This window comes from Saimiri boliviensis, chromosome 8 (assembly GCF_048565385.1).
Source record: "Saimiri boliviensis isolate mSaiBol1 chromosome 8, mSaiBol1.pri, whole genome shotgun sequence".
Taxonomy (NCBI): domain Eukaryota; kingdom Metazoa; phylum Chordata; class Mammalia; order Primates; family Cebidae; genus Saimiri; species Saimiri boliviensis.
In genome coordinates, this window is record NC_133456.1 from 83,035,988 (window position 1) to 83,053,918 (window position 17,931).

The following is a 17,931-nucleotide window of genomic DNA, read 5'->3' on the forward strand; positions in this document are numbered from 1 at the left end:
TGTTTCCATGCTTTTCTGGCTCCCTTCCCGCCAGGCTGGAGGTTTGGGGGTTGTGAGGGGCCCAGGTAGGGAAGCTGAGGTGTGTGGGAAGTGGCCAAGCTCAGCTGTCTCCCTCTGACCCATTTACTAACTCAGGAAATCCAAGGGCCTTTCACAGCTGCTAAAGACATGCCTCACCTTGACAGAACCCAGATGGCCAAAATTCCCGAAAAACTCAAGTGGCCGGTGACAGCTGGCATTTGCCTCTCTGTTCCTGCTGTCCCGGTCAGAGGGAGGAAGAAAATCTTCTGAAAGGCCAGAAGTTGAAACACGCCTCTGGGGAGATGAGATCTGACTTCCTTGCTTTAGTCTATTGACTAGTTAATCTTTCCTTCTAATTTTCCTACTCTCCTCAGTAGTATTTTCCTGGAGTCCCAAGATTCCGTAATAAAACTCCTGGAAGAAACCAGTAAACTAATTGCTTCCCTTTGCTTTATGCGTGTGTGTGTATGTGCATGTGTGTGTGTGCATGAGTGTGTGTGTCTGTTTATGTATTTGAATATTCATAAGGAACTCTGTGGAAGACGGATACTTGGTAAGAACCATGAGAACTTTCCAGAAGAACCCTGAAGGAGGCTGGTAAACGCACAGGTGAGAGGGATGCAGCCTCCTTCTCTTCCGAGAGCCGATCCTACTCCATTTTCTCCACAGGCTCCCCAAAGCCCAGCACACTTCCCCCCAGGGGTTTGTGAGGCTGCACCCTTCTAGCTCCAACCTGCCTGCTGCAGACCTGGGTAATTCCTAAACAGAGCTAGGGTAGGGCACAGAGTCTGGAAAGCGTGGAGCAATGCTACTCCAGAGTCTGTGAAGACCAAATTCCCTAGCACGCACACAAGGTGCTTCTTAGTCCAACTCCCACCCATTTCTTCAGCTGCATCTGTTAATTTGCAAACCTCTCCCTGCCTCTTAACCTCGGGCATCTCCCTCTGCCACATCAAACTACTTGCCAAGCCTTTTCACCCCCATCCACCCTTTTTCTGCCTAATGTTCATTCAAGGTCCAGCTTGGCGTCCAGTTTCTCGGTAAAGCTTCATCAGAACTTCCTTCCCCTCCAGGTGAAATCGGTGTCCCGTTCTGGGCACTCCCACCACACTCAGTACACAACTTTATCAAGGCATTCAACGCCCAGCATTGTAACTGTGGCTTACATACCCCTCTCTTCCTACTGCTCTTTGAGTCTGTGACGCACGATAGCCGTTTGTTGAAACCTTCGATTCAGCAAGTAAGTTTGCTGCCTTGATAAAAACAGCCCACTGATAATAATACCAAAGAGAATTAGAACTAATGCAGTGAAGCATTTTCACACGCACAGGCCAAGTGAAGTTTTCGAAAAACTTCACCAAATTTCACATGAAAGGTAGAGTTTTTACCTTGACTTTTAAGTTAAAAAGCAGCTTAAAAAACTTTTATGTCATGCCGTTGTCTAATTACATTAGTCATTTGCAGGACAGAGTCATCATAATCACTAATCCTGTGAATCTTGGAAAGTTTCACATGGCAGAAGCTGGAAGGGGCTGATGGGGACCCCCAGCTGAAGATTCTGTGCTATGGTTCAGTGCTGCTGGTCTCAGTGAGGACCTCAGGAACAGCCCCAGGGGGGCAGAAAACACTTCTACGCTAACATTTATCTTTAATGGAGACGTGGTTTCACCATTTGGCCAGGCTAATCTTGAACTCTTGACCTCAAGTGATCGGCCCACTTCAGCCTTCCAAGTGCTGGGATTACAGGCGTGAGCCACTGTGGCCCTTCTAACATTTATTTTAATTTTCTTTTGCTTATCTGTATTTCCAACAGTATTCAGGTATCACTTTTTAAATCAGTAAAAAACACTTTTTAAAGTAAAAATGTCAAACAATGAAATTGATTGAAACCATAAAAGCTCCAAAAGAGAGAAGGAAAGAAGACAGTCTTTACTAAAGGTGTTTTTGGCAGACCACGGTGGCTCACACCTGCAATCCCAGCACTTTGGGAGGCCAAGGCAGAAGGATCACTAGTGGTCAGGAGTTTGAGATCAGCCTGGGCAACGTCGCGAGACCTTGTCTTTACAAATAAAACTTTAAAAATTAGCCAGACGTGGTGGCTCAAGTCTTTAGTCCCAGCCACTTGGGAGACTGAGGCGAGAGGATCTCTTGAGGCCAGGATTTTGAGGCTCCAGTGAGCTGTGATCACGACACTGCACTGCAGCATGGGTGACAGAGCAAGAGCCTGTCTCTGAAAATAAACATATTAATTTATGTGGTTTTGCCCTTTAGCTGGGGACAAGAGACCTGATGGCTTTGTTCCACACCAAAATCATAAAGGGAAGAAGACAAGGAAACTGCAGGAGCCCTTTCTGTGCCCAGCTGTCACCTGTCCCAGCATGCACTGCTCAGACAGTCCTCCGAGGTTCCCTGGGAGCACAGAAAAGGACACAACCGGGGTGTTAGACCCAGATCTGCCTCCTCGAGCTACAGGACCCTGGACAGGTCACTGTGTCTCCGTAGCTTCACCTCTTAAGGAGATTAACACAGCTGCCTGCCAGAGAAGTGAGTCCATTTTAAACGACACAGTGGTACACACATGTGAGGGGTTACTATAATTCCCATTGGTTCTAGAAGGAGGTAGGTTTGATAGGCATGTGTGGGCAGACTGATAAGCTTTTTGCAGGTTCACCAATGTGTCAGGAGCTAAAAAATTTATGATCGCCACAATTGTGTAGGTAGGTGCTGTTACTACTTACAATTTACAGGTGACGAAGAAAGAGGAACCGAGAAGTTGAGCCAACTGTCCAACTTACAACACAGTTAAGAAGAGAGGAGCTAGAATCTGAAGCCAGGCAGCTGGGAGCAGGGCCTGTGTTAGGAAAACGTGGCTCATGCTTACACACGTGTGCATGTACTCACACACACATGCACACACATACACACACTTCCCTTTTCCATCCCAAACACACCACTCAGAGTCTAGTTGAATTGTGCAGTTTCGATTCTGACTCTGTTCCTTTGAAGCTGAATTGCCCTGACACTGTTGATGGTCGACCTCCGATGAGTGAGAGTGTGGCGTCAAAGCGGGTCAGAAACACCTTTATTTTCATTTCACAGCCTTCTGCATTATTTTGATTCCTGCCCATGAGCATGCATTATATTTATCCAGATTGATTTTAAAATATATTGCTCCTCACTGGGAGGACTGTGTTTCCAAACAAAGGTTTTAAAATTTAATGAAAATGTAAAAATCCTTTGCCTTTTTAGGTTTTCAGAGTCTTATTTATCGAATGCCCTGGCCGCTGGGGATCTTTCCAATTCATGCTGGACTTGAGCCTGGGTTTCCTGATTTTCCCAGCTCCAACGCTCAGCCTCAGCAGCCAAACCAGCCCGGCCCCTTCCTGTGGTTTCCAGCTCAGCCCTCCTCGTGGGAGGGAGGAGGAGAAGGGAGGTTGCCGTGTGGGGCCCTTCCCATGGGGCCCCAGTGTTTGGTGAAAACAGGGTAATGTCAATCACAGTCCAGGTCTCTAAAACCTAGTAATGGAGGCCCAGGGAAGGTGAAAACATACAGGGTGATCAGAATCAAGACAATGAGGACTCACAAAAGGACTAAGGCCAGGAAAGGGCTAAGCTCACCAGGCAGAGGTCCTGCCCACTGAAACAGGAGGGAGCCCTAATGCTCTGTCCCGGCCTCACCAGTGCTATCTTTTCTACTTTTCTTCTGGGGTCCAGGGGCATCTAAGAGCAAGATACCACCAGGTGAGGGGCCCAGGAGGGGCCCAGGAGCCTGCCCCTGCCAAGCTGGCCTGAAACTTGGCACAGACTGGTCCCATCTGGTATCCAGCTTTAATTAAGTTTCTGGACAAACACACTCTCATGCATTACGCATCAGAGCAGGGACACTGTCAGGCAGGAGGAGGAGAAGGAGGCAGGCTGGCTCACTCCTGGTATGTGTACCCACTTAGCAATGCCACTTTAATTTCTCAAAAACGTTCCCTGACAGCTCCACACAGTGCCCAGCACAGGGAGCTGAGCCCTGCTAACAGACCAGCTTGGAGGCAGCTGGAGCCTGTCTGCCCAGCTTGCTGGGGGAGCATTAATTAACCAGCTGGCAGCTCTTCTGTCTCCAGAGACCTCCGTGCTGGGATGGTCTAGGGACAAAGCCGGTAGTGTGCAGAATCCTTTCCATGGTCCCCCCACAGACCAAAGAATCCCTGCGCTACTGGGTGCCCAGCGGCCCCTGTGGGACGTTTGCTTTGCTGCTTCCTCGGCATACAGGGAGTCTGAGCCTTTGGGTCTCCTCTCTGGCCACATTCAGGACATTATCAGTGCTGGGCTACGCGACCGCTACAGTCAATGTTTGCCCGGCTGGAAAATGCTCGCTCATGTTAACAAGGAAGCAATGAATGAGAAGGCTTTCTTCTCTTTTATTAAAGCCTGTACAAGCACAAAGCAGACTCTGAAATGTTATCTGTTCACAAACCTCATATGGCTAAATATTTACTGAGAATGTGACTGGCATTCTTCAAGCAGCAAAGCCAGTGTCCACAGAGTGTCAGAAACAGAAGCAGCGTCCAGGCAGACCCATGGGAAGGAAGGCCCACCTCTGGGGAGAGCAGGTGTTCCCAGCCCGACCCTCCAATGGAACTGCGAGCCCTCTGGCTTCCTGGATTCTCCATTGCTCCATCCTAGATGCACCTCCAGGGACTGACTGATCAAGCTGTAACACCAGCGTGGAGCCCTAGCCTGTGACTACCTGAGACTTCCCGAAGCCCTCCAAACACACAGGCCCTTTCTCAGGATGTGGCATGGTTTTGATTGCTCCACCTGGCATGCCCTTTCTGAAATGCCCCTCTTGCAGCATCAGGCACCCCTCTAGGTTAAGCCTGTGCAGGCTTCATCTGGGGTGCCGACTGGGATTGATTTGCGGTCACTGCCGGGAGCTTTGTGATGATCGTGCTGTGAGGTGACTTCTCAGGGATGTGCGCTAGGGCTGTGGGGACACTAAGGCACATATTTCACAGATCTGTTGTGGGTCTAGTCACTTGTGAATGCCACCTCCTCCAGGAAACTCTCAAGACTCCCCCCGCCAAAGCATTCATAATTGCGTTCTTGTCCTCCCTGCGTTCCCTTGGCACTTAAGTCGTTTGTCATCTTCCACTTTGTATTGCAACTATTTGAATAGTTTACACCCCTCGCCCTACTAGGCTGTGGGTTCTTAGGGTAGCAGCTGTGTCTCATTCATCTCTGTGTCCTCCTTAGCATATGTCTTTCCTTGTTTGGGATCAGAGCTCACTTAAGGAGTTTCTCACCTGGGGACGGCTAGCTGAGAGCAGACTTCAAATTTAGTATACTCCTCATGAGAGGGGTATTTTGGAAGGCAGCAGGTTGATTCTGCACTCCTGCTCTGGGGAAGGCGCTGCCTCAGGGTAGGACTCAGGGGTTCAATGGGCACAGGGCAACTGGATGGGTTAGGAATGTGGGTGATAGTGGTTGCCAGATAAAATGCGGACACCCAGTCAGGTTGAATGTAATTGTGTTCCAAGTATTGCATGGGACATACTTACACTAAAAAAAGCTATTCGTTGTGTGTCTGAAATTCACATATAACTGGGTGTCCTATATTTTTATTGGTTAAATCTGGTAACTCTAGGTGGGAGTGCCAGGGAGAGAACACGAGATCTTCTCTCCAGACTTTCTAGAACCAATTCTGTACACTACGTTGTGTCTTCACGGAGAAACACTGTCCATACTTTCAAGTCTCCTGAATTTCCAGACGAGGCTCTCTGATGAACCAGGCTCTCTGTGAAAGCCAACTCCAGTGAAGCCCAGGAATAAAACTAGGAAGCCCCCCAAAAGGTATTTTAGTGTGGTCAGCTGTAAACTTTATTAGGTAAGAACCAAGGCCGTCTCGTTCATCATTTGCTCTCCAGTGCCTTGCACAGTACTTGGCATAAAGCAGATGCTCAATAAATATTTACTAAATAAATAAAGAGCTGAGCGCCACCGGGCCTTCTCCACCCATGACTGGGCTTACCTCATCCACGGCGATAAAAATGTGCGAAAACGGGAGTTGGCAGGCAGCCTTTCCTTTGCAAGAGTCATCACTAATTTTCATTAGCCAGCAAAATGCCCAAGTGCATTAGGCTGATTTGGATTTAAAATCAATTAATGCATCCTCAGGGAGCTTGGCTTCTATAAAGGCAAGATAAAACTGTATCTTCTTGAGTTGATTTATTTCAATTTAAAGGATAATTAATATGTTTTCATGGATATGATTTAGAAAATAAAGAAAAGCAGCATGAAGGGGGAAAAGCTTGTGCAGCCTCAACACCTCAGGCAGATGCAGTAACACTTGAGTCACAGCTGTGTTTTGTACACCTTACTTTTTCATCCTTCTCCACCCAGAGTCACTGGACATCTTTGTTTTCTCCAGTTTTATCTTTTCCCTTCTCTGCCAAAATCCCCCTTGCAGGACACAGTCTGGTCCTGGATTTCGAGGTTTGACCAGAAGTAGATGGCCATCATCCAGAAGATCCCAGCAGCCAGAAGAGCCATTGACGGGGCCAGCAGGAACAGGTAAATGTAATGAGGGTCTGGTTCAAGGTGGCAGAAGGCAACCTCAGTAACAGCGGTGTGTGAACTAGAAAGGAACAGTGAAGAAGGATCTCCAGCTTCCTGACCCAGTGACTAGGGGAAGGGGAAGGGTACCAGCCAGGACTCAGTTGCAAACAATAGAAACTGACTCTGGATCTCTAAGAAGGAAAAGAATTGATTAGAAGTATTTTCATTTGAGCTCACTGAATCAATGGCAAGGCTGGAGACCCAAACTTAGAACACAGATAGGAACCAAGAGGGCCTGGGACCAGGGTCATGCCACAAGAACAGCCTGGTCGGGTGATAGCCAAAGCATCCCCACTGTCGGACACTTGCTTCACCTGCCCACCTCCATGGCTGCTATGAATGACCTCCAGACTTCCTGTCACTCTCAAGAACCAAAATCACAGTTCATGGTCTAAATGCCCATGCCTATGTCATGTGCACATGCCCACTTGCTAGGGGACAGGAGTAGGAAAGTCTGACCTCCTTCAGACTCTCACCCTGAAATTTCTTCCAAATGGGAAAACGGTTCAAATAATAGGAAGGAAAAAAAGTTAGCAATTGATCTCTATGGTGGCATTAAAGTAGGTTGTACAGGAGGAAGAGCAAGTTTGTGTGGGGTATGACAATGACGTGTTTTGGTGGAGCTGTGTAGAGAAATTGACATTGGAGATGTCGACCTGGAGGTGTCACCTCTTCAAAGGGGTGACAAGCCATTGGCATAACACCTTGCCCTGGGTTACAGTGGCTTCTCCAGCCATCCTTGCATTCCATCATCTTCAAACTGATGTCTCGTGAGAAGCTCAGGTATGAGGGCAAGGATCCTACAGAGGAGGAAGGTTTGACTGGGTTCTCTTTTCTCAGAAATCCCAATTCCTGGTTTGTTTCCTATCATTAAAAATGACTAGCAAATACAAGAAGTTTAGCTGGCTAGGGTAAGGACGCAAAGGTTGTTTTCAGTACAGCTTATTTGTGGAGGAAAAACCCTGGAAGAATCACCCCTCTTCTTAGGGTTTCATGTTCTACTCATGCTGCAGGGGCAGAAATACCTCCAGGTATTCAGAACCCCGGAACCTCGGAGCTGCAAGGAGACATAGGGATCATACAGTCCAACCCCCTCAGTTTATGCACAAGGGCCCTGAGGCTCAGAAGATCCTGAAAACTGCAGCATCCTTTCACATTCTCTCATCATGAAAAAAATTGCACCACCTTTCACCCACACCTCAGCCCCATCCTGCCAACATTGCCACCCACCTGAGAGGAAGGGAGGCCTTGAATAGGATGCAGCTGGGTGGATCACCTCCTCTTCCCCTGGAGGCAGTGACGTCTGTCACTCCTAGGAGATGATTAAAATGTTGCTGCTATTGTTAAATTTTGGCAAGTAGATTCTGGATTATTCTCCCAGGGGGCTGGCCATGAGTCACCACAGCACATCCTCAGGAAGGAGCTGGCTGAACTCCAGAAATGGCCAGATCCTGTAGTGAACTGAGGACCCAACAGTGTCACGGTGCTGCAAATGGGCTGTGAACTGGAAGCTGTGCTGGCTGCCACCATCAGGAGTGGCAGGGCTTGACATCTAGGAGGGACCAGAAACCCACCTTCAGTGCTGGCATCACTGATCACGCAGTTCATACAGAACAATTGTCCATGGTAAGACCTCGCTGTGATGGAGGAAGAGTGGAGGAAAGGCTAGCTAGGGCCCTGCACAGAGAAGCTAGTCAAGAAAGGCTCCCCTCTGCCAGTCAACATAGCAAAACCTCATCTCTACAAAAAACGGGAATGTTAGCTGGGAGTGGTGGTGGAGCATTCCTGTAGTCCCAGCTACTTGGAGGCTGAGGTAGGAGGATCACTTGAGCCCAAAAGTTTTAGGCTGCAGTGAGCAATGATCATGTCACTGCACCACAATCTGGGCAACAGAGAGAGACTCCATCTCTAAAGAAAATAAATTAATTAAAATAAAATAAATAAAGGCTTGCCTGCTTTATTTCTTCTTACAGGAGTTGGGCCTCAGGCTGGACCTTGAAGCTGACCACATCTCCTTTCTTTCTCCCATGGGCAGAACAGGGAACAGTCTGGGGGAAGGCATGTTGATAGATCCCAGGACTCCAAGAGTCCAATCCTGCATTTTTGGCTATTAACCTACACACTGTGGATAGCTGTACAAGAGGGACATTCACTCAAAGTGAAAAGAGGCAGGAACACAGGAATCCCAGGTTACATGATGGAGGCGAATGGCTCTGTCAGATGGAAGAGAGTCGTGGGTGAGTGAATGAAGAAATGAATGAATACCTGTTATGTCCACAGTAACTATAGACTGTGTGATACTCTGGGATGAAAAAAAGACAGTGGCTGTGCCCATGCTCTCCCCTTCCCTTCCTGCAGCTCTCGACTACTGCACATCTGAGTCCCCCATCCTTCCATGTGGCTCCAATGTCATGCCCTGGCCAGGCATGGTGGCTCACATCTGTAGTCCCAGCACTTTGGGAGGCTGAGGTGGAGGTGGGTGGATTGCTTGAGCCCAAGAGTTCAAGACCAGCCTGAGCAACATGGTGAAATCCTGTCTCTACAAAAAACCACAAATTTAGCCATGCACGGTGGTACATGCCTGTAGTCCCAGAGTATTAGTCCATTCTCAGGCTGCTAATAAAGACATACCCAACACCAGGCAAGTTACAAAAAAAAAAGAGGTTTAATGGACTCACAGTTGCACATGGTTGGGGAAGTTTCACAATCATGGTGGAGGGCAAAGGAGGGGCAAAGTCATATCCCACATGGCAGCAGGCAAGAGAGTATGTGCACGGGACCCGCCCTTTATAAAACCGTCAGCTCTAATGAGACTTATTCCCTACCATGAGAACAGGGTATGGAGAGAAATGTGGGGTGGAACCCCACCCACAGACCCACTGGGGCACTGTCTAGTGGAGCTTTGAGAAGGGGGCCACTGTCCTCCAGACCCCAGAATGGTAGATCCACTGACAGCAATCCCATTTTACATGATGGAGGTGAACGGAAACCATCCCCATGGTTCAATTATCTCCACCCGGCCCCACCCTTGACATGTGGGGATTGTTACAATTCACGGTGAGATTTGGAGGGGGAAGCAAAGCCAAACCATATCTTTCCACCCCTGACCCTTCCCAAATCTCATGTTCTCACATTTCAAAACTAATCCTGCCTTCCCACCAGTCCCCCAAAGTCTTAAATCATTTCGGCATTAATTCAAAAGTCCACAGTCCGAAGTCTCATCTGAGACAGGGAAAGTTCTTGCCACCTGTGAGCCTGTAAAATCAAAAGCAAGTTAGTTACTTCCTAGATACAATGGTGTATGGGCATTGGGTAAATACACCTGTTCCAAAGGGAAGAATTTGGCCAAAACAAAGAGGCTACAGGCCCCATGCAAGTCCAGAATCCAGCAGGGCAGTCAAATCACAAGGCTCCAAAACTATCTCCTTGGACCCCACGTCTCACATTCAGGTTATGCCGATGCAAGAGGTAGGTTCCCATGATGTTGGGCAGCTCCACTCCTGTGGTTTGCAGGGCATGGCCTCCCTCCCGGCTGCTTTCATAGGCTGGAATTGAGTGTCTGTGGCTTTTCCAGGTGCACAGTTCAAGCTGTCAGTGGATCTACCCTTCTGGGGTCTGGAGGACAGTGGCCCTCTTCTCACAGCTCCACTAGACAGTGTCCCAGTGGGTCTGTGTGGGGGCTCCCACCCCACATTTCCCTTCCGCATTGCCCTACCAGAGGTTCTCCATGAGGGCCCCACCCCTCCAGCACACCTCTGTCTGGACATCCAGGCGTTTCCATACATCCTCTGAAATCTAGGTGGAGGTTCCCAAACCTCAATTCTTGACTTCTGTGCACCTGCAGACCCAACACATGTAAGCTGCCAAGGCTCGGGGCTTGCACCCTCTGAAGCCAAGGCCTGAGCTGCACCTGGGCCCCTTTCAGCCATGGCTGTGATACAGGGCACCAAGATCCGAGACTGCACAAAGCAGCAAGGGCCTGGGCCCAGTCCACGAGACCGTTTTCTTCCTCCTAGGCCACTGGCATGTGATGGAAGGGGTTGCCTGGAAGACTTCTGACATGCACTGGAGACATTTTCCCCATTGTCTTGGCAATTAACATTAGGCTGCTTGTTACTTATGCAAATTTCTGCAGTCAGCTTGAATTTCTCAGAAAATGGGTTTTTCTTTTCTAACTTACCAAACTTTTGTGCTCTGGTTCCCCTTTAAACATAAGTTTCAATTCCAAACCATGTACTTGTGAATGAATAAGACAAGGCTTTTAAGAGCACCCAAGTCACAATGCTTTGCTGCTAAGAAATTTTTTTCTGCCAGATACCCTGAATCATATCTCTCAAGTTCAAAGTTTCACAGATTCCTGGGGGGAGGGGGGGGTCAAAATACCATCAGTCTCTTTGCTAAAGCATAGCAAGAGTCACCTTTGCTCCAGTTCCCAATAAATTCCTCATCTCCATCTGAGACCACCTCAGCCTGGACTACATTGTTCATGTCACTGTCAGCATTTTGGTCAAAGCTATTCAACAAGTCTGTAGGAAGTTCCAGACTTTCCCACATCTTCCTGTCTTCCAAGCCCTCCAAATTATTCCAACTTCTGCCTGTTACCCAGTTGCAAAATCACTTCCACATTTTTGGGTATCTTTACAGCAGCACCCCACTCCACGGTGCCAATTTACTGTATTAGTCTGTTCTCATGCTGCTAATAAAGACATATCCAAGACCGGGCAATTTTCAAAGAAAAAGAGGGTGAATGGACTCACAGTTCCATATGGCCTCACAATCACGGCAGAAGGTGGAGGAGGAACAAAGCCACATCCCACACTGTGGCAGGGAAGAGAGTGTGTGGAGCAGAACTACCCTTTATAAAACCATAAGATCTTGTGACGCTTATTTGCCATCACAAGAACAGCACATGCAAAACCAGCCCCCATGATTCAGCTACCTCCCCCAGGTCCAACAACATGTGGGGATTGTGGGAGCTACAATTCAAGGTGAGATTTGGGTGGGGATACAGCCAAATTCTATCACCTAGCTACTCGGGAGGCTGAGACAGGAGGATCACCTGAGCCCAGGAAGTCGAGGCTGCAGTGAGCCGTGATCACATTACCACATTCCAGCTTGGGTTAAGGAGTGAGAACCAAAAAAAAAAAAAAAAAAAAAAAAAAAGCCCTGTCTTCTACTAAGAAGCCTTTTCTGATTTACCAACTCAGAAATTCCTTTTCCTCTGTCCTCCCAAAGGCCTTACCTCCACTCTCATAAGGCCCTTATTTCTAGGCTAAATGATGGTTATTGACACATATCTCACCTCCCTGTGTCCTCCCAGTATTCAGGGCCTAAAGAACCCCTCGCGGAGGGTGTTGAGGATGTCTTACTCTCCAAGGACTCCCAAACTGTCTCCGCAGCTCCTAATATTAAGAAAAGACCTGTTTTCTCTGACCCTCTTTGTCTAGAATTGTTTGAGTGACTTTAGTAACAAAAGAGCTTTGAATAGAAATGAAGTAGAGATATATTTCTTGGATCAAAGGTGACCTCAGAGTGGGAAAGAGTCCTGGGCTGGGAAGTCACATCCTCCAGCAGAGGAAGAACAAACAGATCCAAACTGAAGTAAATGGAAACCCATCTCAGGGCTCAGGGCAAAGCCTAGGGGCCAGGAGGAGATTACCATGGATGCTCTGGAGGATGAGAGAAGTAGGGAAAAGGAAGCCTCCAGGTGCCGGGGAGGGGAGTGCGCAGAGTGAGACAGGAACGAGAGCTTCCCCGAGTGCTCCCCTTGACTTAACCAGCTGTGTGCCTGTGCCCTGATACTAATTGGAAAGTGCATTTCCAGAGGATGTTCCCATGCGTGCTCAACAAATGTTGATAGAATAATCCTGATGAGAACAACAGGCAACTTTTTTGTTTTTGAGTACTTGCAGTGTACTAGGTGCTGTTCTAATTCTTTTTTTTTTTTTTTTTTTTTTTTTTTTTTTTTTTTTTGAGACAGTCTTATTCTGTCGCCCAGGCTGGAGTGCAGTGGCATGATCTCAGCTCACTGCAACTTCCGCCTCTGGGTTCAAGCAATTTTCCTGCCTCAGCATCCTGAGTAGCTGGGATTACAGATACGTGCCACCATGCCCTGCTGATTTTTGTATTTTTAGTAGAGACAGGGTTTTACCATGTTGGTCAGGCTGGTCTCGAACTTCTGACCTGGTGATCTACCCGCCTTGGCCTCCCAAAGTGCTGGGATTACAGACGTGAGCCACTGCACCCAGCCTCTACTTCTTCTTCTTTTTTTTTTTTAAATGTATCTCTTCATTAAATCTTCTCATCAACCTGCGAGGTATTTAGTATTATCAACCTCATTTTACAGATCATGAATTGGAAGCACAGAAATTTTAATTAACTTATCTGCAGCCGTACAGCTAGTGAATAATATAGCTGGTACTTAACCACTGTGCAGTAGAGCATGGATGTAATATTAAAGCATGTGCTTACCTAATTTTTGCCCCAACCTATTTCACCTCTACTCCAGATATATTCTGCTATAAGAGATTTTTTAAAAAATGTCTCTTTTAGGGAATAATTAATAGCCTTGAAGGTCAAGTCATAATTTTTGCAGTAATCTGCAGAAAAAGGCCTCTTCAAAGAAGCAATTAAAATAATAGAACAATCTATTCCAATTACTTCTGAAGGTTTATTTCACTGCAATTCAGTCTTCGCTTTATTTTATATCTACTAGAATTCAAACAAATTTGGGGAGGTGGACAGACTTCTGTTTGAATGAAAGGGAGGCTCAAAACAATGGAAAAAAATAAAGCTGATTCAAAAAGTAACCTTCAAGCCCACCTGAGTGCCAGTAATAGGTTTATTTATATCTATACAGATATTAAACTCGTTTTTCTTGAACCTGTTTTCATGATTTGGACAGACTATAAATCAACAGTTCTGCATAATTTTTGGAAAACAAGTGCTTTCCTGCCTAAGAATGTGCCTTGTATATTGGCAGTATATGGAGTTAGGATGCTTTCAGCTGCAAATAATAGAAGATCCCTGATTCAAATTGTTTTAAGAATAAGAACATGTATCATTTCCCACAACTGGAAGTCCAGAGGAGGAGAAAGCCCAGGCTTGAATCAATTGGTGACTCAATAAAGTCATCAAGGGCTCTTTTTTTCCCACTCTGCTCTCCTGAGTTTTGTCTGAGTCCTCAGGCTGTCTGCCAGATGTCTGAGGCCACCTCAGGTGTAGCATCCAGAAGCAACACCCAGAGGAATGACAAATGCTGTCTATTTTCTGAGTCTTTTTTTAAATAGAAGCAAGGAAACCTCTTCCAAAAGACTCCCAGCAGACTTCTGGTCAATCCCTTTGCTGAACGTCGGTCACTTGCTTGTTCCCAAAGCAATGGCTGGCCAAGGCCACCCCTGCTGGAGAGCCAGCCACTCCAAGAGACACTAGCCATTTCCAAATTATGTTTTTGAAGCCAGTGCCAATTCTTCACCCAGATATCAAACCTTTAATAACCCACGGAAATAAGCATCTTTAATAGGATAAAACCCTGAAATTTCATACTAAGAGTAGATGGGCAGTTTCTCCTGAAAATGAATTGTCTCTATCACCACAGAGGGTCACCTTGCTTTTTATAAAATACGGTAGTTTCTGAAGGTTGTGAAATACGAATTTGCTGGCCAAATATTATTTTTGATGCAACAGAGCTGCTTGCTTTTTAGAAGAGCTGTGTGGTGGAACTTTTTTCCATGAAAAAAATGACAAGAACTTTAGGTTAAAATGTTGTTTTGAATGCACGCATTAATCTCTATCTCTAAATGTCACTTTAAAAGTAATGAGAAATTGGCCAGGTGCAGTAGCTCATGCCTGTAATCCCATAACTTTGGGAGGCCAAGGTGGGTGAATTGCTTGAGTCCAGGAGTTTGAGACCAGTCTGGGCAACATGGCAAATGCCATCTCTACAAAAAATACAAAAATCTGTCTGGGCCTGGTGGTGCTTGTAGTCCCAGCTACTCAGAAGGCAGAAGTGGGAGGATCGCTTGAGCTCGGATGATTGAAACTGTGCTGGCTGTGATCGCACCACTGCACTCCATCCCGGGCAACAGAGAGACCCTGTTCCAAAAAAAAAAAAGAAATGCAGTGAGAAATTAAACAAAAGGCATAATGCCATAAAGACAAAGAGATTGAGAAAGGAGTCAACCACAACAAAATGTCAGAAGCCAGAAAGCAGAGGGGAGAGTATCTGACTTGGAAGGCCTCAGAAAGCTGAATTGCAAGTCACCGGGAAAGCCAAGAAATATCCTGATTTTATACTGAAGGTCTCTCAGAAGGCTCAAGAATTGGTAGCACTAGGTATCTCTGGAAGTGTAGGTGAAGGAGGGCTAAGCTATGAGGATCGGTTAAACGTCTGTATAGCAGATGGTTGGACCTCTGATTCCCTTTCCCTACTCTACATAGTGAGTGTTGCCCTCTGAAGAAGACTAGAGACTGGTTCTTAGCAGAATAAAAAAAGAGAGCGTCTGCACTAAAGGAACACAGGGGAAATCCAGGGCGGGTGTATCACCCAGAAAACAGGGCAACTAAGTAAAAGCTCACAAACTATACGTTGAGATGACCAACTTCCTATGCCCATCCAGCATCCTGAATACTTGAAACCAGGTTACAACCCTCAGGAATGAGATGAAAGACTAGTCTCTGGGTCAGCTGAACAGGCCGAGAGAGAAAATAAAAAGATGATATTAGAGGTCCCCAGCCAGGTAATCCTTCAGTGAAAACCAGTTGATAAGGGCCCCACTTCCTGAACTTCCAGTCAGTTGTTAAGGCCTCTCTCTCTCTTTTTTAAAAGACAAGGTCTCTCAATTTGTCACCTAGGCTGGAGTGCAGTGGCACTATCATGGCTCACTACAGTCTTGACCTCCCAGGCTTAAGCAATCCTCCTACCTCAGCCTTCCGTGTAGCCGGACTACAGATACACGTCACCAAGTCCAGCTAATTTTTGTTTTGTTTTGTTTTAATTTTTGTAGAGAGAGATTCTTGTTAGGTTTCCCAGGCTGGTTTTGAACTCAAGTGATCCTCTCACTTTGGCCTCCCAAAGTGCTGAGATTACAAGCATGAGCCATCATGCCTGGCCAAGGCCACTCTTTTAAAAATATACAGACAGCAAAAGATCACCAGGTATTGGTAGAAATTCTCTAATATCAAAGAGTTCATAATAACAAACAGAAAGGGAAAAGTAACTTGGATGCAAGAGACTGTATCAGAGAATAAAGCCCTTAAAAAAATGAAATAATCATTAACAGCCCCACAGAGACAAAATATTACATCTGTGAAACGGAAGTAGTATACTATAAAGAGTGAAAGCCTTTGTAAATTAAAAAACATGAAACATAAATTGAAAACTCAATAGAAAGATTAGAAAGTTAAGGTGGCGAAATATTCTAGAAAGTAGAGCAAAAAAACAAAGGGATAGAAAACAGGGAAGAAAAAGATTTTTAATAAGTAGAAGACAAGCTGTGGAAATCTAATGTCGAAACGATAGGAGTTCCAGAAAGAAAATGGAGGAGAAGAAATCATCAAAGGAATAGTTTAATACATGTTCTTTGAATTGAAAGATATAAATTTCTAGACTAAAAACGTCTGCTAAAGGCCCAGTATAATGAATAAAACTGGATTCACACCAGACACATCATTGTGAATTTCAGAATGATGGAAACAAGAGAAGGGCTGAGGGGAAAGTTGCATCCTCAATGTAGGCAGGCACCATCCAGTCAGCTGGGAGCCCAGTTACAAGATGGCAGAGAAAAGGTGAATTTTGCTTTTTTTTTTTTTTTTTTTTGGAGCTGGGATACCCTTCCTCTGCTGAACATCAGAACTTCAGGTTCTCCAGCCTTTGGACTCCAGGGCTTGTACCAGAAGCCCCCAGGTTCTCAGGCTTCTGGCCTAGGACTGAGAGTTAGATAATCTGTTTCCCTGGTTCTGATAGCTTTGGATTTGAACTGAGCCATGCTGCTGGCCTCCCTGGTTCTCCAGCTTACAGATAGCCTGTCATGAGACTTCTCAGCCTCTGTAGTCATGTGAGCCAATTCTGCTAATAAATCTCTATCACCTATCTATCTATCTATCTATCTATCTATCTATCTATCTATCTATGTACCTACCTACCTACCTGCCTACCTATATATCTATCTTACTGCTTCTGCCTTTCTGGAGAACCTTGACTCATACAGAGAAAAACGGATTTCATTCAAAGAAACAGGAATCAGAATGCATTAAGTTTCACAATGGCTAAGTTGGAAACATGACAATGGAGCAATACCTTCAATGAGACAATATTTTTCCACTTAGAATTCCATAGCAATTAAGTATGAGAATAAACTAAAAACTTCTTCAGGTGTATCATGACCAAAAAAAAAATTACTTCCTATGTACTCTTTCTTAGAAAAGGAGAGAAAGAACTTCTTTCACCAAAAGGATTGAGAAAACTGAGAAGAAAGAATACAGGATTCAAAACAGAGGTAATCCAAATCTAGAGAGAGGTGAAAGAACTCCCAGACTGGATCAGATCTGTGAGCAACTTCTTTAAGAAAACGAAATTGACAGAATACTTAGTGTGCTTAAACATATTAAGAGAAAATGTGCCTGTAATCCCAGCACTTTGGGAGGCCAAGGTGGGCAGATCACGAGGTCAAGAGATCGAGACCATCCTGGCCAACATGGTGAAACCCCGCCTCTACTAAAAATACAAAAAAATTAGCTGGGCGTGGAGGTGTGCGACTGTAGTCCCAGCTACTTGGGAGGCTGAAGCAGGAGAATTGCTTGAACCTGGGAGGCGGAGGTTGCAGTGAGCCGAGTTCATGCCACTGCACTCCAGCCTGGCGCCTGGTGACGGAGTGAGACTCTATCTCAAAAAAAAAAAAAGGAGAGAAAATGTACACATTCAAAGGAGAGTTTAACTTGGTGTTTAGTACATAGAAACCTTAACAAATGGAAAATAAGAAGGCAATTATTAACTCTAGGGTAAACAAAAAGTGAGAAGAAAGAAAAGGAATTGTAGTACTCATCATGGTTCAGCTATAAATAGCATTTACAAGGTCAGCATAATGTACACAATGAATGTGGATCTAATCCAACTACTTCAAAGAGTAGATTCTGTATATTAGTTCTTTGTTGAATGCAGAGTTTTTGAAGATTTTCTCCCACTGTGTGGGTTGTCTGTTGACTTTGCTGATTATTTCTTTTGCTGTGTAGGAGTTTTTTAGTTTAATTAAGTCTCATCTATTTATCTTTGTTTTTGTTGCATTTGCTTTTGGATTCTTAGTCATG